The sequence below is a fragment of the Opisthocomus hoazin genome, chromosome 8 (assembly GCF_030867145.1).
Source record: "Opisthocomus hoazin isolate bOpiHoa1 chromosome 8, bOpiHoa1.hap1, whole genome shotgun sequence".
Taxonomy (NCBI): domain Eukaryota; kingdom Metazoa; phylum Chordata; class Aves; order Opisthocomiformes; family Opisthocomidae; genus Opisthocomus; species Opisthocomus hoazin.
In genome coordinates, this window is record NC_134421.1 from 63,845,018 (window position 1) to 63,871,559 (window position 26,542).

At 38.5% G+C, this 26,542-nt stretch overlaps 1 protein-coding gene and 1 long non-coding RNA gene across 12 annotated transcripts in view; one reads left to right on the top strand and one right to left on the bottom strand.

Moving 5' to 3' along the window:
- LOC142362209 (uncharacterized) overlaps positions 1-1,849 on the top strand; it is a 76,207-nt gene extending 74,358 nt beyond the window's left edge. Inside the window, exon 8 of the long non-coding RNA XR_012764807.1 lies at positions 1,775-1,849. This is a non-coding gene — a long non-coding RNA (uncharacterized LOC142362209). The remainder of the gene's footprint in view (positions 1-1,774) is intronic.
- PCLO (piccolo presynaptic cytomatrix protein) overlaps positions 1-26,542 on the bottom strand; it is a 400,793-nt gene that overhangs the window by 97,944 nt on the left and 276,307 nt on the right. The gene's annotated exons all lie outside the window — the stretch shown is intronic.

Here is a 26,542-nt window from a genome sequence, read left to right on the forward strand (position 1 = left end):
AAAGGAAACTGAATCTCAACAGCCTTGGCTTACACAGTGATCCATTTCACGCTGTCAGTAAAGAGGTATATTCTTTTTATTGGCTGCCTTGTGGAGTCATGAATGTTTAAAAACAAAGCAATGTAAACATGACTTCACTGATCTGACTGATATACCTGAGGTCTAAGGAAAAAGTTTTTAGGCAAGAAGTTGTTTTTTTTTTTTCTTAAGGAGTAATTCCTAAATAACTTTTGCTGGAAAAAAATAATGTTACAAAGAAAATCTTTAGGAGGAATGTGAGACTAATCAACAAAAAAAGAAAAAATTTACTGAGAAGTCAGAGGAGACTGGTGAAAATAAAGTTTATTCTTTAAAAACCAATCACATTCTGTAACTGAACTTTGGTAGTCAGGACATGTTATTCACATTTCCAAAACTTTGTATGCTTCAAACCATCAGTTTAGCAGACAAAAAAACAAAGAGGAAGATGAGAAAACTTGCATTGCTCCATGAGATCTCTGCTGAGGAAGAGCTAGTAAATGCCCTGATAATTGAATCCATAAGTTTTCTAGCATCTTATTTCTTTTTGTTTGGTTTTTTTTTTTTGGGGGGGGGGGGAGGGATGGCTGCGTCCTACATTAATGGTGAGAAACAACTTATTTTCAGCAGTATCAGCTCCCACAGTCAGCAGACCAGCTTTATACATCAAGCCCTCCTCCCTGTTCCACTAAGTGTGCTGACACACATGATTTTCTGTCTTTCTGGTGTCTACTTTATGGTGACACTGAGAACCTGGAATCAGAAGTTGTTGATCATTTTCCACTGATTACATAATTATTATTCCAGAAAGGGCAACTCACATATTTGTAACTGTCATGGAGACATCAACATTTAGCTCGATTAATACCATCCTTTCCCTTCTGAAAACATGCTACAGTCATACTATATCAAAAGAGATAAAGAAGCCTATTGTGTTCATATATTCTTCCATATGCATCTGTTACTGGCCACAGTCAGAGACGTTATCAAAACCTAAATGCACCTTTCCTCTGGCACAGAATAGCTATTGTGTTCTTCTTTATAACTACCAAATGAATATCTCAAAGTCACCTATATTTTTCATAGTTGCTGCTTTCAAGGCTTAAACAAAGAGCTTGCTCCCGGGGTCAGCGGTTGTGCTGCAGAAGTGTGGCAGGGTCGAATTTCACAAAAACCCCCACAGGAAGGAGTGGGTGGAATTTTGTTGTATGGTATTATATTGCCATACTTAATACATACATCTTACTGCTGTTCAAGATTGCCAGGCTCATTTTAGCAACCAGTGAAGTGTTAACTTCTGTTACTTATATTTAGGCATAAGTAGGCCAATTATCTGTAACTGATAAAAATAAAACCTGAAAACTGCAGAACTGATTTCCTTTTTCTGACATTTTGACTAGTCATTTAACAGCTTGTGAAACGGAAGCTAAATACTCACGAAACTTGAAATCTGCTTTTAAGAGTGTTAGATATTGGCTGTACAATAGTGAAACTTTACTCTGTATTTATGCACATGAGGAGTGACAAAGAGTTCAGAAATTTTGTAGAAAAGACAGCTTCCCTCAAATGCCAGTAATAGGAGTGATTCAGAGCCACAACCTTGGACTGTTCATACTATCATGTTTTCATATTCAGTTTTCAGGAGAAACACATGCTGCAGGAGAATACCAGATAAATGGCTACTTTTTCTCTGAAGTGAATTTCATACCAGGGAAGCTGTTAGACTTGAAAGCTTAAATGATTTATTTATCCACAGAAACAAGATAGCAAAGTTGCAAATGTCCTATGCTGGCACTTCAGAATATCTCATCTTAGACCCAGAAGAGCTACTTCTAGCTTCCTTCTCTGTAACTGGTGAGTCCTTGGCTTTGCATTAAGATCTTGAACAATGTTATTTTCATTTACTCCATGGAATCACGAATTTATCAATTATTTAGACACCATGACTTCACATAGAGCTGGTTGGAGATGGGTTTATTCCTTTATGCTGCAGCCTTGAGAGAGAAGATGACTATACTGTATGAAGAAACATCCGAAAGAAGGCAACACATAGCGAAATAACTAAAGTGTTTATGATGTCTCTGGGAGCTGTGCACGGCCTGGATTTCGAAGGGCTATAGCATTTGTTCCCACTTCTATCCTAGACATGCTTGTAGAATTTCTTTTTTAATGTCTGCTTCCTTTATAGTATAACATTCCTATTGATAAAAAAGCACAAAACAGATCATAAAATATGCAGACTGAATAGGTCTTGGTATTAGAGTTTCTAACTGTCAACTGCCAGACACATTATATATCTCAGTTCCCACCCATCTTCTGTTATTTTCCACATTTTCTGTCCTCTTCAGATTCATCTTTAGGACACGAGCTGGTTGCATGATCAAAGTTGCAATTGAAAGGAATCTGAAAAGTATCAAAGGATTTTATTTCTCTGAATACGAATCCCAGCATAGCTGCCTCAAACACAGAAATATTAAACTGAGCCACTGAACGTCTCTTGAATTTTATTCCAATCTGTAGCAAAATGTACACTATTATAAAGTCAATCTTAGTCATTATGCATACACTGTTATACTGCAGTCTCCTATTCAGTGTAGCCAACGTGCCTGAGAAGTGGTAGAACTGTTGTTAGCTGTGTTACAAAGAGTTTGTAATTACTTCTAAAATATCAGATTACACATGTATAATTTTTTTTTCCAGTTTTTAGGTTCTCAGAGACGATCTCCTACAGGAATTTTAAAAGATCTAGACATTATGATATTAGAATAGAGCCTCTGGTTTTGGTTACACCATAGTTATACACACAGATTTCTGGGGTTTATTCTCTGCTTATTCATAGTTCGATTTGTTCATTCTTATGCGAAATAAACACCTCATTTTGAGTTGCATTTTTTGCTGGTTCAATGCTCATAGAGGAAAAGACAACTGGACTGTTTAGACTAGCGTCTTCAATCACGAGAATGTGAATGTTTGTGTCTTTCTATTTCGTAGAAGAATTAAAATTCAGAAACATCACTTTGAAATTCCAGAAAGTGCTATAAAAGTTAAATGTGCACTCAGAACAAGGAGAAACAATATCAGCTTGCAGTGTGACATTCAACACTAAATTACTTTATGGTCTGTGTTCTCCAGTTATTTTTCTTCTATTTCTAAACCCTTCTGATGGTTAAAAATAGGTGGGTGAAAGTCAATGTGTTAATGTATTTCCCTATACTACTGGGCATGAATCACACCAAAACTCATTATTTTTTGTAGACACCTGAACTTCCTCTCCCATTCATCATTCGCACCCAGGTCAAATATTTTCCATTATTATAATAATTATTATATAGACAACAGTCACAATTCTTAAAGATGGATACATTGTTTGTCATATAGAAATGATACAATGGACCTGACTATGCCTCATGGTTGCTATGCTGCTACTATGAAATGGCATTGATAAAAGTACAGCCAGAGCAAATCAACCTTGTATTTGGGGTGTACTTGGTATTGACAGGCTGCTATACACCACTCCCTTGATTGATACAGCTGCAGTTATCAACCCAGTAATAAACATGTCTCTAATTTAGTCTGCCTTCAGATTTCTCTATGTATTGGCACACAGTCCCATAGATCACCCTTCAATTTGAACTATGCTAGGGCAATAAGTGATTATCTGGATGTATTTGTACAACCTGAACTGAAGCTCTTGGCAAGTTAAATGAAGATTAGAGTTACTGTTTATGAAAATAACTATGATCTAAATGATAAATTTATAGTGCTGTCACCACTACTATATCCTCAAACATTATATTACTTTAGAATTACAGACAGATGATCAGTTATACTGTGCTGAACAAAATGCTGTGGTGCATTGTAATTATTCAGTGTTTCAGACATACTGTTCACTAAAGCTATAGAGCATAGTGTATTTACTTTGCTTTCAGTAATGTCATACAAAAGATTAGGATGATTTTGCCAGAGATGAGCTTCCTGTAGAGAGCTCTAATTTAACCGACAGTCTTAAACATTTCATTATCAGGTTCTGTTCACAAAGAAATTCACTTTTAAAAGCAGTTTATTATGAATTCAGATTTTTTTAAAAAAACTTACATATACGGTAGAATGAAAAAGTCTGTTTAATTCCAAGTAACCTGAAGATTCACCTAAAGATCAGTTAACAATGAGGCTGCAGCAAAGTCTCTTTGTTGTCTCCTTCATGAGTGGTAAAAACATAAAAATCATTATTTTCATGGGGATTAACTGGCAGGTATGAATTTAGTGTATCTGTGTCTGCATTCCATATTTCTTGATATTGGTGTATTGAGAATTGAGTGGATTTTTTCAATTTCCATCTTTAAGGAAAAAATTATTCTCACACAAATGCAGTTCTCTTAGTGCAGCTTCTATCAGTTACAGCTGGGAATGGAGTGATATTTGGGTTTGAAATTTTCTTTTGGAGAGACAAGAGGTACATGTCATGAGAAGCAAGCATACAGTTCCTGTGGCAGTTACAGTGCATGTCTGAAGAATCACTCTATGTTACTTAGTTTGTAGTCTGCTTAAGAGTATAAATTACTACAGCAAACATGTCAAACAAAGTCTACATAAACCACTTTTTTATTGTCAAAACAATTAGACTTTAAGCACAACTCTTAATTTTGATTTAAAGAAAACTGACATAACTTATTAGTGTTATCTTCCAGATCAGAAAAAAAAAAGCTCTAATGCTCTGTCTTCTACAGAGGAAGAGTGAAATAACCCGTACCTCATGCAGGAGGAGGCCCATTGGCTGCTGTTAAGATATACCCACAACCAGATCTTCCCTTGAACAAGGTGAATCTCTGCCAAGATCAAGCTCAACAGATTGGATCCAAGACAGTCCCAGACTCTTCAGCCCTAGTAGTGCTGGTGTCTACATGTTAATAGAGGATTTATACATGACATTCTGTTCTGCCTCCTCTCTCTTCTCCACCACTTCTCTTTCTTCAATGAAAAATCTCCCATTAATGAAAGAATGCTGGATAGATTGGGTTCAGATCAGTTGTTGTTGAGATATCAAAGAAACAGCAAATACATAGCACTCTATGTTATCCTAGTTGCCACTGAAGTGGCAAGAAAAATGGAGTCTAGAGAAAGAAATTCATCAAGATTAGAGCCTCAGCTCTGTCAAGTGGAGCTACATAATGGAAACCTTAAGACCAGTATGAATGAAATATGAGTGGGAATTTATGTACACAGGACTCTCAGAAGGAATGGTGGAGAAAGGAAAAGGAGATTCATGGCACATAAGTTAACAGGTCATCAAGATCCTACCACATTTACATGTGGCTTCTCAGGACACTTCGCTCAGGAAAGGGAAAGCAGCCTAAAAAAGACAGGGCAGAGACACACTTTAGCAAACAACTGACTAAACCAAAGTGCAGCCTGAAATTATAAAGAGACAATGGCAGGAAGATAAGGAACAAGACTGAGGCCATAAGATCCCGAGATAAGGGGAAAAATGTCATCGAGTAATACAGCAACATTTTCCAGTGACTCACAGAGGTATGGGACAGAGAAACTAAAGATCACAATCAATGTCAGCTCCTAAAAGTGTGCCAAAGGCATCTGCAAGACCATCACATGGTTGCCAATTTAAGAACCCAGAGGATAAGAGGAAGACGACTCAGTAGCTGGCATCCCTTTCCCTCTGGACGGTATCACTTGAATACACACATCATAGTCCTTAGGAGAACATGAGTATGAGAGAATGGGTTTATTTAGAGAGCACAGCAGAGGAAGAACATTAATCCAAAGGAAAAGATACTCTTAACTGAGGACCCCCAATCTGCTGCCTCTTTTGTGGATTCCTGAAGAGGCTCTTTTATACAGGTCTGCAGGCCGTGGCTAGTCTGCAGCAATCACTACTAAGGGACTAGAGTCCAATTCAGAAACAACGGAATTATTGTGATAATTTAAATGCCAAAAGCATGCTAGGAATCAGCAAAGGGCATGGTTATACCTTGGAAGGCAATGCTACTTAAGGTCATATACAAAAAAGAACATAAAGTTTTTGTGACTCACCGTAAGCAAATGCCACCGTTTAAGTAAAAAGTCACTCCTTCTTAATGAGAATGACAGAAGACTATAAAATACCACTCTGTCATATAGGATACAGTGAGATCTTTACTTGATGTGTTCTAATCGGAGTCACTCTGTCAGACAATCATCCTCTGTACCCTGGGGTTAATGTTACAGTTCTGACACTATGTGATTATTCAAATATAGAGTTTACTCACTGTTATCTCATTTGTGAGAGCCATGCAGCCTGAAACTAAAGAAACTGGACACAAACTGCTGGCTAGTGCTATGCAGTTCTCATCTCCTGTATATATCTCTTTTTCAACTGTATATGTATAATTCTCCTTTTAAGAAAAGCTTTGGGACATTATGCTCTTCATATTGTCAGTAGGTAAGGTAAATCCATATTATTATCTCTGAACCAACATGTTAATGTTCTAATTCATGCTGAGCTACATTTTCCAGTCACTTATTGAGTTTACAGATAGGCAGTTTATGATCACTGAAGATATTGAAAAACTAATTGATTTTTTTGGGCATTGTTTTAGCTGGAAAAAAAGGAAGTAATTCTTTATCTTTTTTCAAAATGAATAGCCTTTTTAATTTCAAAATCATTTTTCAATCCTAAAATTTTCATTTGATGTAATATTTAATATGAAGTAGAAGCAATTTTATCCCCCATTTTTTTCAAGCAGAAAAGTTTATTTACTAAGAAAACCAATTTCTGCTTTTATACTAACATAGATGTAGGCACAGATGAAACAGCAAAGCCATGACAAAATATGGTAGTAATGTATAGTTTACTACATTTTTCCCTTCAAAAATAGGAGGCTGAGGTCTGGGATTTTTTCCTTACATTTTCCATTGTTTCATGGACATTTTTGTCACCAATAGCAGTAACTGGGTATTGTAGAAGTACTAGGGTAGAACACAGATCTTGAATTACAGTATAAATAGATCTACCACACAATCATAGCATGCTTTGGGTTGCTAGGGACCTCTAAAGGTCATCTAGTCCAATCCCTCAGCAATGAGCAGGGACATCTTCAACTAGATCAGGTTGCTCAAAGCCCCATCCAGCCTCACCTTAAATGTTTCCAGGGATGGGCATTTACCACCTCTCCGGGCAACCCGTTCCAGTGGTTCATCACCTTTATGATAAAAAAAAATCTTCTTTATATCTAGTCTGTACCTACCCTCTTTTAGTTTAAAACCATTACCCCTTTTCCTATTGCAACAGGCCCTATCTGTTCGCAAGTTCTTAATGGTATCTTCTGAGATGGAAACAGACGCTCTAATATTTAATTAAATAAATAAATACCACTGGAGAAACTTGACTAGATGTGCCAGTAACTAAACTAGGAAAAAGTATTTTACAACAGTTTGTAAGGAAGAGGTATTGGTTTTGCTACAGAGAACAGTAACCTATTTACAGAGATTAAGAAACTCTTGGTTTCTTGAGATGTCAAAATATTTTCCGTTCATAGAGCTGTAAGAACTATAGAATTCAATCTCTTGGAATGATTTTATTTTAACTAATATGCGCGACTCTTGTCTTGCAGAGGTAAACTTGATGTTTGTACAAATTCCTGATATATATATCATGTCCACAGATGTAGGACCACAGCAGAAAATATGTGAAGGAGATTTATTTGATTACTGTCTGGTTTCAAAAATCAATAGTGTGAACCACAGGTGAAAATTCATAACATCACCATTTTTTTATCAAACCTTTAACACATTTAAAACAATAAAGAAAACAGCACAGATAAAAATATGCATGTCTGCAGGGAAAACCCATCAGGCACACAAAGAAAATCCCCCTTTTGACTTTACCTTGCTCTGAGTTTAGACTCAATGTGCCAGTTTTTGCTGTTTAAAGATAAGTGTCTTGCCTTGGCATCTGTCTAGGAATTTGAGTAGTTAATGAATGAAGAGAGACAGGCTCCTCGTAAGATGGTCCATCTGAAGGGACACCTATTTAGAATGAGATGAATCACATCCCTCGGGGTAACCTCCTTTCATTTGCGGTTAGTAAAGGGGCCCATAATACAAGCTTAGGTAAGGTACTTCCTTTTCAGACACCTAAAAATATGTGCATTGATATCCTCATTTGTCATCTAAAATTATAAATCTATCCCAGAAACGGGAATGGGTGTGGGTTTTTTTCTCAATTTCGCAAATTGGTAGCTGTACCTTATCAAGAATGAGAAGAATGAACTAAGATAGTGTACCTCAAGTGAAGAGGCTTAATGGGGTGGCCTCAGAGACTGAGATGTAGTTCTGGTTCTGCTACAGCTAGCCAGGTGACCACCACAGGTAGGCCAGTTAGCCCCTTTGTGCCTCATTTTCTTTATGTGTTAAAAAGGCATGGTGGAAGGATAATGGTATGGTACATTAAATTTGAGATTTGCCAGTAACAAGTGCTATTAGAAAAGCCGAGTGTGTCTGTGCATCAGAAAGCTTGCTAACATGAATAGAGTTGCAGGAGATAACACTTCATATGATAGCATGAAGGGTTGGGTGTTTATTCTTAAACTTTCATATCTCTGTAACGCATTCGTAAAGTGAAAAATGTTATAATTATTCAGCTTTACGCAGCATAGGCTATGTATCTGCTAGACAAATGAGAGACACTAAAAGTTACCAGTTTGCAACAGCTAGCATTCTTAATAGCAAAGATGAAAAAATGCAGGCTTTCTGTTTTCAATAAATATTCTTACTTTCAAGTTCCGTGATAAAATTAGGCACAAACCCCATTTTTTTGGAACATCTGCCAAGTAACATTAATGGTAGTCCAGTCTCACTGCTGAGTTCACAGAGCAGCTAGGCTCCCTCATATGATGCTAAGGCTGCCCAGAGCAGTGTTTCCAGTTCCCAAACTAGCTGGTCTTGGGAGGTCAAGCATTACTCACTGTCTTGGCACAACCTGAGCTAGGAAGTAGGAATCAGAAAAATTTGGCAGGTTTCTACCCACAGTCTTACGAGTAGAGTCAGAGAGATCTAATCAAATGGGAATGGAAACTTGTGCATGGTCATGTTTATGAATGCAGTTCAACTTGCTGTACTGGTTTTGGCTGTGGTTTTGGCCATCTCTCCCCCATCTCACTGCAGGGGAGTGAGCAAGTGGCTGTGTGGGGCTTAGCTGCCTACCAGGATTAAACCGCACTTGCAAATCTGCAACATGAATCAGGGAAAGTGAAATGAGCCTCATTGACAATTGCCATATATCTCAATGAGATTGGTCCTTGATATGCAACTAAAATTGCCTTTTTTAAAAAAATAAATAATTAAATATTTTCAAATTAAATAATCAAATTTAATATTAAATTAAATAATTTTAAATATTTAATACTCTTCTCACTACCTTAGTTTGTAATTCTGCTGATGTTTACACATCTCCCACATACTTGTAACCATCACACAAAGTTTTTTTATCAATGTATCTATATACACAAATTTGATCTGCAGTACTTGATCAAGGTAGTAGCGATATTTTCACAAATAGGTCCATTATAATAAACATAGAATCCACGCATGAAGAAAGAAATAGTCTTGTAAATAAATGATACAGCATGAGGCTCATGGTCATGTCATTCTCTGTAGGGTTCTCTAGAAGATATTTGAATGCACACTTACTGAAGGTATATTGTACCTCCAAGATACAACAGTGATTATCTGGCAGATAGATACCTAATCAACTTACATGAGTACTCACATAAGATGTTAAGAATAGGCTGTATTGCTTTTACTGTTATTTATATTATAATAAGCTTTTTATTGTATTATAATAAGCTTTTGGAACTTAAGTCACAGATAAAGAACTCAATATGAGAAACATTATCCACAAAAACAGAAAAAACAATCTGTGAAGACCAAGAACTAATCAACTTTATGCCAGATAGGATAGGAGAGAAGCTATCAGAAAGGAGTAAAGTAATATAATAGTAGCACAAGTATGTTCCTGTTTAACTGCACCATACTCTATTGATATCAAATTCTGATTGAAAAGTTGGATTTACATTATTCCCACGAGACATTGGATCACTTTTTTGACATGTGCATGAGTTTCTTCTTCATGGAAGAGCTTCAATAGCAATTTCAATAGCAAATCCCTTACAGTGGCACTTTCTTGACGGCAGTTTATATGGTAAATGAGTGGTTCTTTTTTCTTGGTTTTAATGGAACTAGAAAAACTACTTAGCATTATCATAGGCAATAATAGCTTAAATTGTGAATGCTAACAGGAGGTAGATACTAGGGTGCATGTGTGTGTATGAACATTTGAAACTGAACTTCTGAACTCTTTGGTAGAAGTGACTACTTGCCAACTGCAACCAGTATGATCTGGTTTGAAATATTGATAACACCTGGACTAAAGGAAAGTGACCCTTCCTGAGCCCTACAGTTAGTCATGAGAAATGAGACAGAATCGCCAGTTAGCAGACTGATCATGCGATGTGCTTCTGCACATAGACAGTTTTGATTGAGGAAACCGGTGGGCTAGTTGGTCCAGAAAGAAGAGCAGGTGGTTAACAAAAAGAAATGGCCTTGGAAAGAAGAAGAGGGTCTGGAAAGAAGAAGGTGAAGATGCTGGTTGGAGGATAATTGTGGGAAGTGGGGCAGACCCTGGAGATCCAGGAAATGGATGGAGCTGAGTGCCAGAGGCCATCCAGGGACCACAGCAGGGGATGTCTGAAATGGGCACCTGGGAGCAGTGTCACAGCAGGAGCCAAAATGATGTCCTGCCCGACCATCCCAGGCAGTGGATACTGAAGGGAAGGTGAGACCTCCTGAACATCCCACTGGGCTGGGAGTCAGTGAGTGGGAGAGAACTGGGCAGGGCAAGGACTCCACTCTCCATTGGCATCAAACAAAACTCTATATCCGGGTCCCCTGCACGCAGGCGTTCGTGGTCTCAGCTGTGACAAGTAGAGGGCAATTAAGGATAAACCAGTCAGAATAGCCAACCACGTTACATTTACTGCCTGCTGGCTTTAGTAATCCAGTGTATTTATTTATTCATTTATTTTAAACCCTTGAAGATAAGAGCAAGCTCAAACTAGGTTTGGCATGTGTACTAATTACCAGCAGCTTCTATTTCTTCTCATTATCTACACTAAAACAAATGTTTTCTTACCAGCCAGTCCCTGTATACTTGTGTGTTTCTTCTGATCACCATTAACATACTGAATTCACCATGTAAACATCAGAAAGACAAAAAAACCAAGTATATGATACCACTTTCCCTTACTGACGACTACAGCTGTAGAAATATTGTTCATGCCCTTCCAGGGAAAGCAGTTTCTCCAGGTGAGAAGACTCTGTTACCCCAAGGATGACAACAACCACAAGAAGACCCTGCTTGCAGCTGATGACAAGCAAAAGGAGGACAGGGCTGGTAGTTTCAGGGCTTATTTTCAGGTCTCCTGAAGGCGCTTTGGAGCTCTTCCTCTGAAGTAATGGAGTACTTCAAAACTCGCTGGGAATAATAAAGCCTACAAGATGCAGTTTAAGAATTCTTGCATCAAAGGATGAGGTGATGGGCTTGATGAAACTGTGTCTAGGTAGGGGCAGGGAAGGTGCTGGAAGGATGGATGCACCCCCAGCCCGAGTGCTGCGTGCCAATGGTGTGGTGCAAGTACCCATCCTGCTGTTTCTGCTACTGTGCAGCAATAATTACTGCCTATACAGGCAATCTCTTGACCTGTAGCAACAGGAGTAATAAGCCTGTCTATTTTGGTGCTCTCACAGTCTCAACTTAGCAACTACTTGCTAGCCCTACAACAACCTCTGCCCCTATTTCTTAAAACATTTGCATCTTAATTACACATCAAAACCACATTTAAACACTGAAGTGTTACTGAATTCTCAGCACCTCATCCTCACTTTATCTTCGCTGGGTATTGCAATGGCCTATTCTCCTTTGAAAACGTGGCCCAAGCATTATTTTTAAACTGCCGAAGTGTTAAACTGACATTTCAACTCTGTAGACTCAAGCCCCAATATATATTATGGGTCAGCAAGGACAAAGGAGTTTGATCATCTCACTATTTAATCTTTTAAGACTGCTTTCATGTCACCAAAGTTATTGCACTGGTCAAAATCTTTTTCCCAGGACTGATATTTTAAGTTTATTAGTGTCAAACAATGTAAGAGAATAAAACAATCATCTCTGCTGCTTTACATCAAACCACTAAATTTCTTTCCCCGGCAAAAGGAATAAAAATAGGCACTGTATTTAACTGAATAAAAATTACATGTTTTCTTTCTTCTAGAAAAAGTTTCAGCAAATGCTCCTTCCCCTCAAAACTGAGAAACTGCAGCTGTGAAATATTGTGAGTTATGTAACTATTGGTGGAAATAAGGTAAACATATATGCAAGCAGTAAAAAATGCCAACTGAAACTATAAATTCCACAAACATACTGAATACCATAAAAGAGTAAAGCACTAATGATGTTGTATGCTTTAGAAATGAAAAAGTTTGAGCAATTCTCCTTAGATATAAAATATTCAAGAAATTGCTAAATTGCCTATCAACTCATCACCATTTCAAAGGCATTTCTTTATCTTCACCAAAACTAATAATTATTTTCTCTAAAAGTGATGAACGAGATTAATCTAACTTAATTGATTTTACAGGTGATAATAAATACTGTGTTGAATATATACAATAAATTTTAAAGAGAATAATAAAAAGCCCAGTCTCTTTTCCGAGTTCTTTCCAAAGGCTCAGAGGAAATAAAAATACAAATGCCTATAGTATTTCATCTTTGCCGGCTGCCTGGAGGTCTGCAGGACCGCTCCTAATCGTAATGTGTAGCTCTCTCTTCACAGGCAAATAAAAAGAACTGAACCCACTATGCATCCTGAAGATCTATAAATGCAAACTGCAGATGGAATCTTGGTTTCATTCATATATGCACCCCTTCAAAGCATGTGTTTTCACAAATTGAAGTTCATCAAACTGAGCATGATTTTACTTGTTCTTCCATTGAATTCAGTGACATTTGAGAACCAGGCATGATGTTCGAATCGCAATTCTAATACTAATGCTCATGTTCTAGCTATGAGTGATGCTAGCAGGAGGACAGGCTCAAACAAGCAAAAGGAGATCTTGTGTGACAGAACATGTGGTTGCTCTGTAGAAGGCCTTTATGCTTGAAGTCTAAGGGTAGACTAGACAAGAGCATGCAGGAAAAATCCCCCATGGAATACTAAACAGAAGATATCTTGCTGTACCCTTGCCTAGGGAGGTCCTGAGTCATACAGTCTATGTCATAGTTGTATATATGACCATATAGCTACGTATATGACTATGTGTGTGTGTGTGTGCATGTGTACAAACATACATCATGCAGACACATATACATGTATGCCTGTACATATATCATAGATATATATGTTTAAATTACTGTTTCTGGGACATGCTAGATGGTTTGTCTGATCAAATAGAGATACTTTTATGGGTTTGTTGCCTGTTTTACTTTCTGAAGTACATGACATACAACCAGGTCATCACTAACAGCTTTTGAAAGAACAGTTGTTTGCAGTATTGTTCATTATAACAGACATTGTACTGGTGGTGGTATAGTCCAGGTCCTTTTAGCTAGTGTACTTTGAAAGTGTACACATGCTGATATAAACTCCATTGTCTAAAGCAAAGCTTTGTTGTCGTAGTCATGATTTTTACTAAGAGAAGTAGCTATGTCCATGGAGCTACAGCAGTAAACTTGTTTAAGAATGGTCTAGAATAATCTATCTCATTTTAACAAAATAGTTAGTTAAATTTCACCTGTAAACACATCAGAGCACTTGGGTGCAATCATTTAGTTTAAAGTGTTGTTATGCTGCTGAAATCAAGGAAGCTGTGCGATGACCCCAGTTCATAAATTTAAAGCCAGCAAACACAGAAATCCTTGTATTACCTGTGGGGCTTAGTAAATTTTCTTCTCTAAATGATGCATATTACATCCCAAGATATATAATTAAACATACTGAATTAGAAATTCTTAGTGTGAAGTATTAACAAATATAGGTAACAGGCCTTGAAAAAGCATTCCTGTACAGAGTTTAATACACTTGAAATTCGGTATGGTGGGGGTTGTCCATTAGGTGGCACCAAATTTTTCCATATGTATGGAAACTGTAGGCAACAGAAACAAGCATTTATCTGCTGGTAGCTGTCCTCTCCCGGACAGTATCCACTCAGAGGCAGAACCTCTGAGATGGCATTAGAGCCCGTCAGTGTGCATCACTGGCAGGTATTCATCCCGATAGGGAAGTGTGTTCTTCAGCCCAGGTTTAACTAACTGCTCATCTGGTGTAAAGCTGTTTTTATCATATCTACCAGTCTATTTGCATCATGCTCAACAAGGGTCACTGTGGCACTTGAAGATATTTTCAGATCCTACTTTGGATCTTCAATCTTTCCTAAACAGTGGGACGTGCTTTTCTTGTCTCGTGTTCTCTACTGCTACTCAATCAGAAGAAAGCCTCTACTTTTCCACTAATCAGTCAGCTTCCACTGTGTGAATTGCAGAGCTATTACTATCACTGAGATAGGCTGATATTTCTAAGAATAGTACAGTGGTCTGTGAGTAAGAAGATGAAAGATTGTCTTTTCTTTCTTTAGCATTGTCTAAAACTAAAACTGTTTCTACTTCTCCATTAGCACCAGTCATGAAAGTCCTTGCCTAGAATTTTGCTTCCTTTTGTCCTTTCTTTCACACGTCTCGTGATCTCTCAGTTCTGTCTAATCAGTCACTTCAGACCCATTTGGAAAGCATAATCAGTAAATGTAATACCAAACTTTGCTTTATTTAGACATAATGCTTATTTCTGTTTAGCGGTCCCAAAACTGTCTGTATGAGAAGCAAATGTATGAATGATATGGAATGATTCCATTTCACCCACAATATGACAGAACTAATTTAGCAAGCTTGGTACTCACACAGTGATGAACATTGCCTGGAATGACTCATTTCCTTTTACTGTGTCATCTTAAAGGTTAATTTCATGGGGTTCTGTTCAGCCCATTATCTAGTAACTAAGAAACAATCTAGCCTTCTATCCATTGAGGTGACTGGTCAGCAACACTAAATGGCACTGTCCTTGCACTTGTTCAGGTAAATGGTACTTATCTGTCCCATGCAAATAGATTCTAATCATGAATGTGTGCGATGAACATGACCGATGTACGGGAGTTTGCTTTTCACCACCTTGCTTTCCACACAGTTCTAGAAATCCTTTGCTCTAGCATTAATCAGATCATCCTAACGTCCTCTTTACCTCCTGCTTGCTCTTTTTTGCCTTGTGCCTGCCACCATGTAGCTAACATGCAGCCTAACGCTCCAACACAGGACTGTCCCACATTTACTGTGCATTTGTAATCTGGCGTGTCTGACACAAGCAGTGTATAAGATCACAGGCTTGCGCTAAGGCAACCTTGGAGCTGTTGTACAAAGCAGCAGTTCTTAGGAGTCGTTCCCCAGCTCTCATGCGAAGTGCTCAGAAAGAGGGATTGCCTGAGACCCCACAGTACTTCTGAAAACTGCACCCTCATAAAACAACAGGGCCTGTCTGCAGTACCAAAACCAACACTGCTCCTCTGGAATCTTTGAACGATATTCCAGACATGCTTGCTCCTGACCTGAGGCGGTTTGGGATTGGAAGGAAGCAGAAAGCTAGCACTTGAGCAAGTAAGAAGAGTTCTAGGCTCTTCCTTGTGTCTCTAATTCCCAGTTTCTATTTGTAGATGTACATCTCTGGCTCTCTACTCTATCCATGCTCGTCTTTCAGGAATAAAATGACATAAAAAAACCCAAACTGAAATGAACAGAAAACCCTTTATGCTTCCACAGACTAAGGAACAACTATAGTACAAGCACTACTGCTAGACAATCGTATGGTTCTTTATCATCAGAAAAATTACCCGTATCATCTTTAAAACCTTATGGACTTTTTAAGACTTAATACTTCTATTAGCATGTCCTTTTGGTTTGGCAGCAATGAGTCCCCAAGGAAAGGTCCCTTACAGTCACAACTTATAGGTATATGCATAACATTACATAGGTAGGTGGATAAAGCTCATTTTAGATCAAAGCACATTATTATTAATAAATCAAATTATTAATGTATTTCAGTGGGATTCCTCTTGGCGTTCAGAAGGAGACACAGAGCTGCAGACTGACTACTCTGTATCTTTGTACATCATTACCAAACTTCATTACCAAAAATGCAAAGTATTTTCTCTGTACTTCCTTAATATCAGCAAGCAGGCACTTTTTTCACACCTTTTTCATGTGAGATCTTATTACTCAAACTGTTCAAACTCAATTCAAGACCTAGCGTAGAGTCATTCTTTTATTTCAGACTGACTGCCCACATCCACAGAGAAGAAGGATTAACATGTTATAAACATATGAATAAGCTACTTCTAAATTTGCAAATGTTTCTCACATAACTATGCACTAACAAACAATCTCTTTTGTGAAAATAGTGTAAGACCTAAAATTTAGAGAAAATTCAGCTGGAATGAGCATCATGATGCTATAATGATTGGAGTGTTTTACGGTTTCTTTGAAATAGTTTTTAAGAAAGCCACTGTTTCATAACTGGGCCGTTTGGGGAATAACAGGAACACATGCAATATCACCAGGAAAAAAAAGCACAATGAGATCATCAAGCAAGAAAAACTAAGTGTACTGAACTACTGCAATTCCTATTTCTGTCAGTTGGGGAAGAAACTGCTCAGCACCTCCAAGTTTTACTTGGCACTTTGCAACGTACATTCCCAGGAAAACAGCAGGTAAGAACTTATGAAGAGGATTTACTTGAGCTGTTGAAGAGCAAAATCACTCAATAGAAGTGTATGCCCAAGAGCAAAGGCTGAAAAATAACAGCTATTGCTTTAATTGCACGTCACATGGCAATACTTCATGAGATGTCAAAGTCACAGTAGTCGCTTCCAGACTTTCTCAAAATTCATGAATTATTTCTTCACAATAAAGTTTTAATGAAGTCTTATTAAAGACTTAAGCTTCCTAAAGTCTTAATGGAAATTCCCTCATTTTTATAAAATGTAAAGATACATTAAAGTGTAATATATGTCCAATATTTGCCCAATATCATATTTAAATCTATAGGTAATACCCTTCCACCTGGTTACCCTATATAGAGACCTCAGAATTAGTCTTATGGATGCCCTAGCATATAAAGAATTGTTTTCAGACAATTTCTTTTGATTTACTTTAACAGAACTGTCACTCAGACCTTCTCACTGTGAACACTTAGTGTCTGTCCTATGTGTGGTAGGTCTTTCATGTTGCCATTTGTGAGGTTAATAATGCACAAAGAAGAGAATAGTGAGCACTTAATCTCTGTGTAATCGGTGTCATGAAAGATGGCAGCCAAAATAAAAGTGTATGAGTGTTAACAAAAACTCCTTACCAGTATCCACAGGAAAAAAAATCAGGAGATTATACAGTTGAACAACATAAAACCAGACTTCACAGTATAAATTTTTGCCACTATCAGATTCAGGGGACTACCTGCTACTTGCTGGGAATGACATTATAATGTTTTTATAGCTATAAATCATGAAGGGATGCTGTGCCTCTGAGAAAGCCACAGCCACAATCAGCACAGAAAATAACAACTCACAGTTTTATCTAGGTTATTCTTCCAGTGAACATTTTAATGTATTTATTTCCTTGTTCAGTATTAAGCGTTTGCTACATTATATGGCATTCTAATTCAGGTGAGTTATTAATCTTTGCCTGCAACTTTGCAATTCAGTACAAATGGTAACATAGTTCAGATCAACTATAATTCAGCTAAGACATGTCAACTGGCAATTTTTTGTTTGTTTTTCATGCAAGATGCATATTTAGAGAAAGTAAGGATGATACGGCATCCCTTGGAAAGAACAAAACACATGTAAATTGTTCGTGTCTTTACCCAGCAAATAATTTACTATACCTCTACTATCTGTCATAACTGAATCGATGGAATATATTGCAGGAAATTTAACACAGATATACTGGGAAATATGAAAGAATTTGGGCATTTGGGCCTTAATAACATTATTTGAATGCTTTTGAATCTGTTGGTATGATCATACTTTTAATATAGACTATGTCAGCTTTTAGAATTTCAAAACACACAAGCTATCCTTTCATGCTTGGTACCATGGAGAAAAGTATTAAAAAGTGGTTAGACAGTGTTGAAATTAATATGGTGTCATGAATAATCTACAGTGGATACTAAATTTTGAACTAAGGTTTTTAAATGGGGATCCAAAGGAGTTCATGACATATGCCCAGGACGATGCTGCAGAATTTTCTGCTGCATCTACACATTAAACCCTGAGTACCACAGGAAGCATTCTCACAGGAGTGCAATGTACTGGTAAAGGCAAGATGACAGTCAGAGAAGAATAATTTAACATTTTATTATTTTATTGTTATTATTTGCTTTTATTTATTTATTACATGTGTATTTTATTAAGACAGAATGGAATTCTACATTACAGAATCACAGAATCACAGAATCACAGAATAGTAGGGGTTGGAAGGGACCTCTGTGGGTCATCTAGTCCAACCCCCCCGCCGAAGCAGGGTCACCTACAGTAGGCTGCACAGGACCTTGTCCAGGCGGGTCTTGAATATCTCCAGAGAAGGAGAATCCACAACCTCCCTGGGCAGCCTGTGCCAGTGCTCCGTCACCCTCAGAGAGAAGAAGTTCCTCCTCATGTTCAGACGGAACTTCCTGTGCCTCAGTTTGTGCCCATTGCCCCTTGTCCTGTCACTGGGCACCACTGAAAAGAGCTTGGCCCCATCCTCCTGACACCCACCCTTCAGATATTTGTAGGCATTTATAAGGTCCCCTCGCAGCCTTCTCTTCTTCAGGCTGAACAAGCCCAGTTCCCTCAACCTCTTCTCGTAGGGGAGATGCTCCAGTCCCCTCACCATCCTTGTAGCCCTCCGCTGGACTCTCTCCAGTAGCTCTTCATCTTTCTTGAACTGGGGAGCCCAGAACTGGACACAGTACTCCAGATGAGGCCTCACCAGGGCAGTGTAGAGGGGAAGGAGAACCTCCCTTGTCCTGCTGGCCACACTCTGCTTGATGCACCCCAGGATCCCATTGGCTTTCTTGGCAGCCAGGGCACACTGCTGGCTCATAGTTAATCTGTCGTCCACCAGGACACCCAGGTCCCTCTCCGCAGAGCTGCTCTCCAGCAGGTCCACCCCAAGCCTGTACTGGTGCATGGGGTTGTTCCTCCCCAGGTGCAGGACCCTGCACTTGCCCTTGTTGAACCTCATCAGGTTCCTGTCTGCCCAATTTTCCAGCCTATCCAGGTCACGCTGAATGGCAGCACAGCCTTCTGGTGTGTCTACCACACCTCCCAGTTTGGTGTCGTCAGCAAACTTGCTGAGGGTACATTCTAACTCTTCATCCAGGTCGTTGATGAAGAAGTTCAACAAGACTGGGCCCAGTACTGACCCCTGAGGGACACCACTTGTCACCAGCCTCCAACTAGACTCAGCGCCGCTGATGACAACCCTCTGAGTTCTGCCATTCAGCCAGTTCTCTATCCACTTCACCGACCACTCATCCAGCCCACACTTCCTCAGCTTCCCCAGGAGGATATCATGGGAGACTGTGTCGAAAGCCTTGCTGAAGTCAAGGTAGACAACATCCACAGCTCTCCCTTCGTCTACCCAGCCAGTCATGTCATCATAGAAAGCTATCAGATTGGTCAGGCATGATTTCCCCTTGGTGAATCCATGCTGACTACTCCTGATAACCTTCTTTTCTTCCACTTGCTTCATGATGGCCTCCAGGATAAGCTGCTCCATCACCTTTCCCGGGATGGAGGTGAGGCTGACCGGCCTGTAGTTCCCTGGGTCCTCCTTCTTGCCCTTTTTGAAGATTGGAGTGACATTGGCCTTTCTCCAGTCCTCGGGCACCTCTCCTGTCCTCCAGGACCTCTCAAAGATGATGGAGAGTGGCTCAGCAATGACATCCGCCAGCTCCCTCAGCACTCGTGGGTGCATTCCATCAGGGCCCATGGATTTGTGGACATCCAGATCGCTTAAGCGATCCCTCACACAGTCCTCCTCGACCGAGGGAAAGTCGTGCTCTTTGTAGGCTTCTTCTCTTACCTCCGGGGCCTGGGATTCCCGAGGGCCAGTCATAGCACTGAAGACTGAAGCAAAGAAGGCATTCATTAGCTCTGCCTTCTCCGCATCCTCCGTCACCAGGACACCCGCCTCATTCAGCAGCGGCCCCACGTTGTCCCTAGCCTTCCTTTTGCTGCTGATGTAGCTGAAGAAGCCCTTCTTGTTGTTTTTGACATCCCTTGCCAGCTTCAATTCCAGGTGAGCCTTGGCCTTCCTCGTCGCATCCCTGCATGCTCTCACTACGTTTCTGTACTCTTCCCAAGTGGCCTGTCCCTCTTTCCACATTCCATGCACCTTTCTCTTCTGCTCATTATTTCTAAAGTGTTCGTAAAGACCACTAGCATAATGTAACGATGCAGATTTAATCTTTCTTTCCCACTCCCTGCTCTTGAGGCATTTAACTGATGATGTGAAGACATGATCACAATTAATTTTAAGAGGGTGTTTACTGGAAAATGTTCAGCTTAAGGTCTGGATATTGTAATTTTACATCTTGAGTTGAACTGATCTGTACATCCCAGTGGGGATCTGGCCTCACAATAGCAGCAGCAAAATTATGCATAAACAAAGATGGGACTAATTTTAGTTGAAAACAGTTACTTTAAAAATCCTTTTCAGTGCAATAAAAGTCAAATAAACAAGTAGAACTTGCCTAGAAAATGCCTGAACTATCACACTAAATAATAGCTTAGGGTTTATCACTTGGAAGACAGAGCAGATGCAAAACAGAAAGCAAGATCCATTTCAAAATAATATTGTCCCAGCTGCCCATTTTTTAATGGAATTTAATAGTAAGCAGCTTCATTTCAAACACAGCTCTCCTCAGAAGCAGAAGTATCTGAGCAACTGAACATCAACTCTTTCGGAAAAGCCCAGAATCAAGATTTCGATTCCCTTGGCTGGAAGCGAACCGCCACATTTTCACATAAAAGCAGTCAGGATCATCTACACCATATATGTGATCACTTGGAAATATTCTTCAAATCTACATATTTCAAACACAGTGTGAGCAACCTCACATGTTCTGTGTCCTTTCAGACTTAAGCAGAGCTCAGACCCTGGAGAAATTAAATGCTATCTGCCCATGTCTGCCAGACATCAAGATTGGTAGTCTGATATCTCTTTTCCTTCAGGTTTTTTACATTTTATATTCTAGTTTGCTTCTTCTGTTACAGCCAAGAAAAGGAAATGTCAGTACACATTGACCTGAAAATGATCATTCTACCATGTATTGTTCATGAAATCTGATCTCCAATATCCAAAGCAAATAGCTATTACTGTAAGATTATTACTATCGTACTGAGTTGAATGTAATTGTCTGCAAAGCCCTGTATTTTGTAATCAGTTAGTACTCTTCCCCGAAGACCATCCAAATCAAGACTAATTCAATTTTTCCCAAAATGATAAGATTTAAGTACCTAACAAAACCAGTTTGAAAAGTTACCTAGAACGTATTAATGTAGCTGTAAGGCAATTTGAGAAGTTTTGAAATGAACCATAAAACCCAAAGATCCTAACAGAATCCTGCTTGATACTGTTTTAGAGAGATATCAAATAGTTTTACATTCATATTGGATCTGAGGCACTCTCATTACAAACAAGGACAAATAATACAGATTTCAATGAGTTCTGACTCAAATATTTTAGGGTTTGTACAGCAAAAAAGCATAGCATACCTTCCTATTTTTCAGGCAATATTGCATGCAACAATTCTTTTTTTAACTGTTCAAAGTTGGAAAAAATCTATTATCAGCTACTTGTACCAAGATTTAAATGAAATTCAGAGATATATTTTGATTTTTTAATAGGTCTTTTTTCAAAAAGTTTTTGTTTTGTTGGAATGTGGAAAAAAAATAAGATTTGATACTCAGTTTCTGCTTGATGAAATGGTTTCCAGCTTTAGCCACTAATAATTTAAATAATTTGCAATTCAATATCTTCAATTTGAGTTACTTTTTAAGTTGTATTATTACATTACTGTATTGCATTGTAGCATAGTATTACTTTATTACATTGGTTTTTTTAGCCTTTTCATATAGAAGTGTGAAGTTGTAACTATCTAATTTTACGGGAAGCTTCAGACATGTACTGTAGTCAAAATGATAAATCTGGATAAAGAATAATCATTTTTAATCAACACTTTGCTGTATTTTCTGACAAATGATATAATCAACTTCTCCTTTTGTCTCAAAGAATCCTGAAGATTCCCATACAAGTTTTTCCCAGCCATACCTTACAGATGATCTAATTGTTTTTGGAACAGAATATGCTTCAAGAAATTTGAAACAAAGTCTTTATGTAGTTTTTGAGAGTGCTCACAGGATTTTTCTTTCTTTAAGCTAAAATCTAAAACATTTTCTGTATGAATCGGCATAATATTCCTGTTTTATAATGTACTATATTGCAAAACTGATTGCAGAAAATTCTTTTTTGTTCTTCAAGTTTCTTTATGCTTTCAGTAGAATAAGAAAATCACTGTCAGATTACATTAGGTCAGAACACAGTACAGCTCAGTTCATCGTCTCCTCCGAAAACAGTTGATATCAGATTCTTCAGAAGTTGGTTAGGAAACCTTGGAAAATTCTGGAATAACTTGATTACACAAATATTATGGGGTTTTTTCCTAAGTAACTCTAGAGACTGGTTGATTTAATTTAAGTAATTTAGGAAATATCTTGTTTTTCTCTATTTCCTCTCCGTGCATTACCCAACACTTACAGAAAACATTGGTTTATTTATGTGACCATGTCTCTTTTACAAACACTAAAGTGAAGCTCTGTGACCAAGCATTCCAAATTTATGTCCAAGCCTGACATATTATCATGAGCAAAGCCCACCTGAAAGACAGATAATGTTCTACTCTGATACAACCCACCTTCCGGAGCCCTTCTTTCCTCACAGGAATTTGCTAATGCTTGTTAATAATGTTTCTTAGTCTTGGAAGAATCAAATGCACACACACCTATCTAGAAAATGCTTTGACATATCAAGCAATTAAAGAAAGTCCGCTTGCTGCAGTACCTAATTTCATTGGAAGGAAAATGTGGTGTTTGTAAGCCTCCCTGCTTCTGGGAAGTGAGTCTTGCAAAGAGCTAACACGCCGCCCCCGAGATACTCAGTGATGATGGCTATTTATTTACCCGACCTGCAGCAGAACAAACCCTGGCTGGGGACAACTCACCTTGGGCCTTGATTCTTTGCTGTGTTTTATATTAATGCAGCACTCTGTGGAGCGGCAAGGCTGGCCTAATACTCCTGGAGATCCAGATTTCACGAATGGGATTGAAGGTTAAAACTGGTACGCGTAAATGGAAAATGTTTTAAGGCACTTTTTGGAATCCAAGAGCAAGGGAAATTGTCCATTAGGACATAGCTATATTTAACCTGTACTTCAAGATGATCCTCACTTTCATTTCACTCGATTTTTTTCACCCTAAATCCACATCAAACTGTTAGTCTTCTAGTTTCAGTCAACAATAATCTGCACAATAGGAAGTGGAATTACGGTATTTTTACCTTCCCTGTTCACTGGGAAGTCACTGTCAAACAAAACAGTTCAGTGATTATGAAAAAAGGCTTTTTCACACTGTAATAAGATTTTTCTTCTTGGAATGCCCATGTATGTGAGCCCGTATATATATTGTTCCTTAGAAACAACAAACGAAAAATTGTTGGTTTTGTTTTATGCTATGTGCTCCAGCAATTTTGGTTGTTAGTGAGCCGGTTTACCTAAAAGAAATACCACCGCTCCCTATGCAGTCAGTGGAGACAGGAGGGTGCTTCTGATGATTTCCACTGGCAAGACAAATTGGCCCCAGTTTAGGTAACTGTCTGCTTTCTTTGTAAATCTGCTACATAGAAGCCTGTCCTAGAATACAGAAGACAAGAAACAGAGCAATACAGACAGATATTTTTGATGCTCCAAGTTAAAATTCAATTCCCTTTTAGCACCCACAGCAAGTAGCTGCTATGCAAAGGGGCAGGCACAGTTTCTATGTCTCCCTGCTTTTGTTATTTGCCTATGTATCAGGTATAACATGATCTAGAGAACACGTCTCCTAGTCTGTCTCTTACAACCCCAGACAGACTGCCTCTTTTAGACTGAAGCTGTAGCTTTATCCCTGAATATCTTGGGCTCAGTAACTAAAACCATCGCTATAGCTGAGATTCACCTCTGTGCCTGCAGAGAGGGCTCTGCACTGTGTATTTTTGTCTCCAGTGTTGGCCAAACCAGAAGAGTCACAGCCTTGTCCTTGTCACACCTGCCAGTGTACGCTGGGAATGCAGAAATAGGAAATACAACTGCATCTTCTTACAAATATGCATCAATTTGATTTTAATACAGTGTTATACTGTAATACAGTAAATGTCTGGCCTGCAGCCATGTCTGTGATGTAAGAATGGACAGATCGTATTAAAAATTATGAAGGAAGAAATTAAACTCTTCTATGGAGACAAATGAACCTGAATTGTACTCACAGTGTCAAAATATAGCAAGAACTATTCAAGAAGAGTAAGAGGGGAAGACTGGGACCACACGGGTGGGTGATACCTGTCAATATTAGAGGCAGAAAATCAAAGCACCCATGATGTGTGTGGCCCCAGAGGACAGCAGAGAGTTGTGTGGTCCTAGTGGGAGCCGAGAAGAAAGCTCTGTGAGCAGCCTGATGACAACACAGCCTACTGCTGTTTCTGCTGTGCTCGGAGAAACAGGGCTTCAGGCCCATTCTCTGGAAGCAATGAGGACTCTTTCTAAGAAGTACTTGGATATTCTTCCTAACAGGAACTATCTATCAAGGTTCTGAATAATAACAGCTGTCAAAAGCAGTGTGTCTGATAATTATTAATTGTATAGCTCCAAATAAGTGCTTCACAACAGCTAGTAGTGCTTTCTATTATGATCTAAGTGGAACGTTACTGAAAGCTAGTTATAACACCAGTGACATTTTTACAAGTGATCTTCCACAACTTGTGTTATACACCATCTGATGAACGCTTTTAGCCTGACCTTAGTGACTGTTCTCCACTTCGTTACCCCTGGAACATCTAGTGACTGTGTTTGCATCTACTCTCTGCTTGAAGTATCCAGGTTATTTTGCTTGTCTCTGTAAATTAGACTTATCTATTTAAGACTAAACAGAAACTCCCAAAAGAGATATTTTGATGAAATTATTTATTTGTTATTAAGAATCTAATTTCCTGGTGCAACTTGTACAACAGGGCTTTTCTAGCAATACTGATTTTCAGCAATAACTAGTTGTTCAAGGTATTTTCAGAGTTCTTGATCATAAAGAAAGTGTAATCTATATGAGTTTATGTGGGACATAACAAGGCTAAATGCACAAGTGAAAAATCTGTCACTTGTGTTTTGCAAGAGGCCAGATTTTTAATGGTCATAATATGTATTAGTTTAATGCTCCTTTCTCATAGCTTTAAGACATTTATAAGTCCCCCATAAATTTTCTCTTACTTTCTGCTTTAGATGACATAAAAACCAAAAAGCTCAGTCTATACAGCTGCTCAACAATTTCCTAGATTCAAGATACTCTCCAACTGCCATTTTCAGTGTTCATTTTTATTGCAGGGAAATTAAATATAGAGCAAATACAGTGCTGGGTGGAAACTTTACAAACTCATATTACCTGCTTTGTCTCATTGAAACAGATATTTTAGGTATACAAGAAGGTTTCTAATGAAGTATCCTTGCAAAATTCCAACTGTATCATTCTGCCACCATAAGATTAAGTTGAATCTCCATGAACTAGATACCCTATCTTGTGAAGTATGGAAAGGTATTATTTTCTAAGTGTGTTTCAACTGCCACAAAACAGATTCAGTAAATAAAGTTGGGGACAGTGTTATTGTAACCAGCTGGCACAGACTTCCATGTCAAATGTTCATCCTGCAAGCATTTCTTCTCCCATTTCCTTCTGTAAGACCCACACGGCTGCTGAAACAATTCTCATTCCTTCTGGTGATTCTGATTTCCTTCTCATACCTTAGCAAATGACCAAACTAATTTCTCAGTACCACTCAACTCCTAACATCTTAAGAACAGAATAGAGACCATTGTCAGTGGGATTACACATGAAATGACTAAACCAGTGTGAGAAAGATTTCTTCCCTCTTTTCTTTATTCTAACAGATGTAATGTTGATTGTAACATGTAAGTGATGCACTTTGTTGGGGTCTCCTTTCTGCTACTTTAATTTTTAGAATAGACTTTCCCTTTAAAAAATGCAGTTTCTGAATATTTAAAAGGCATTTTCATATACGCTGAATGCCCGCTGC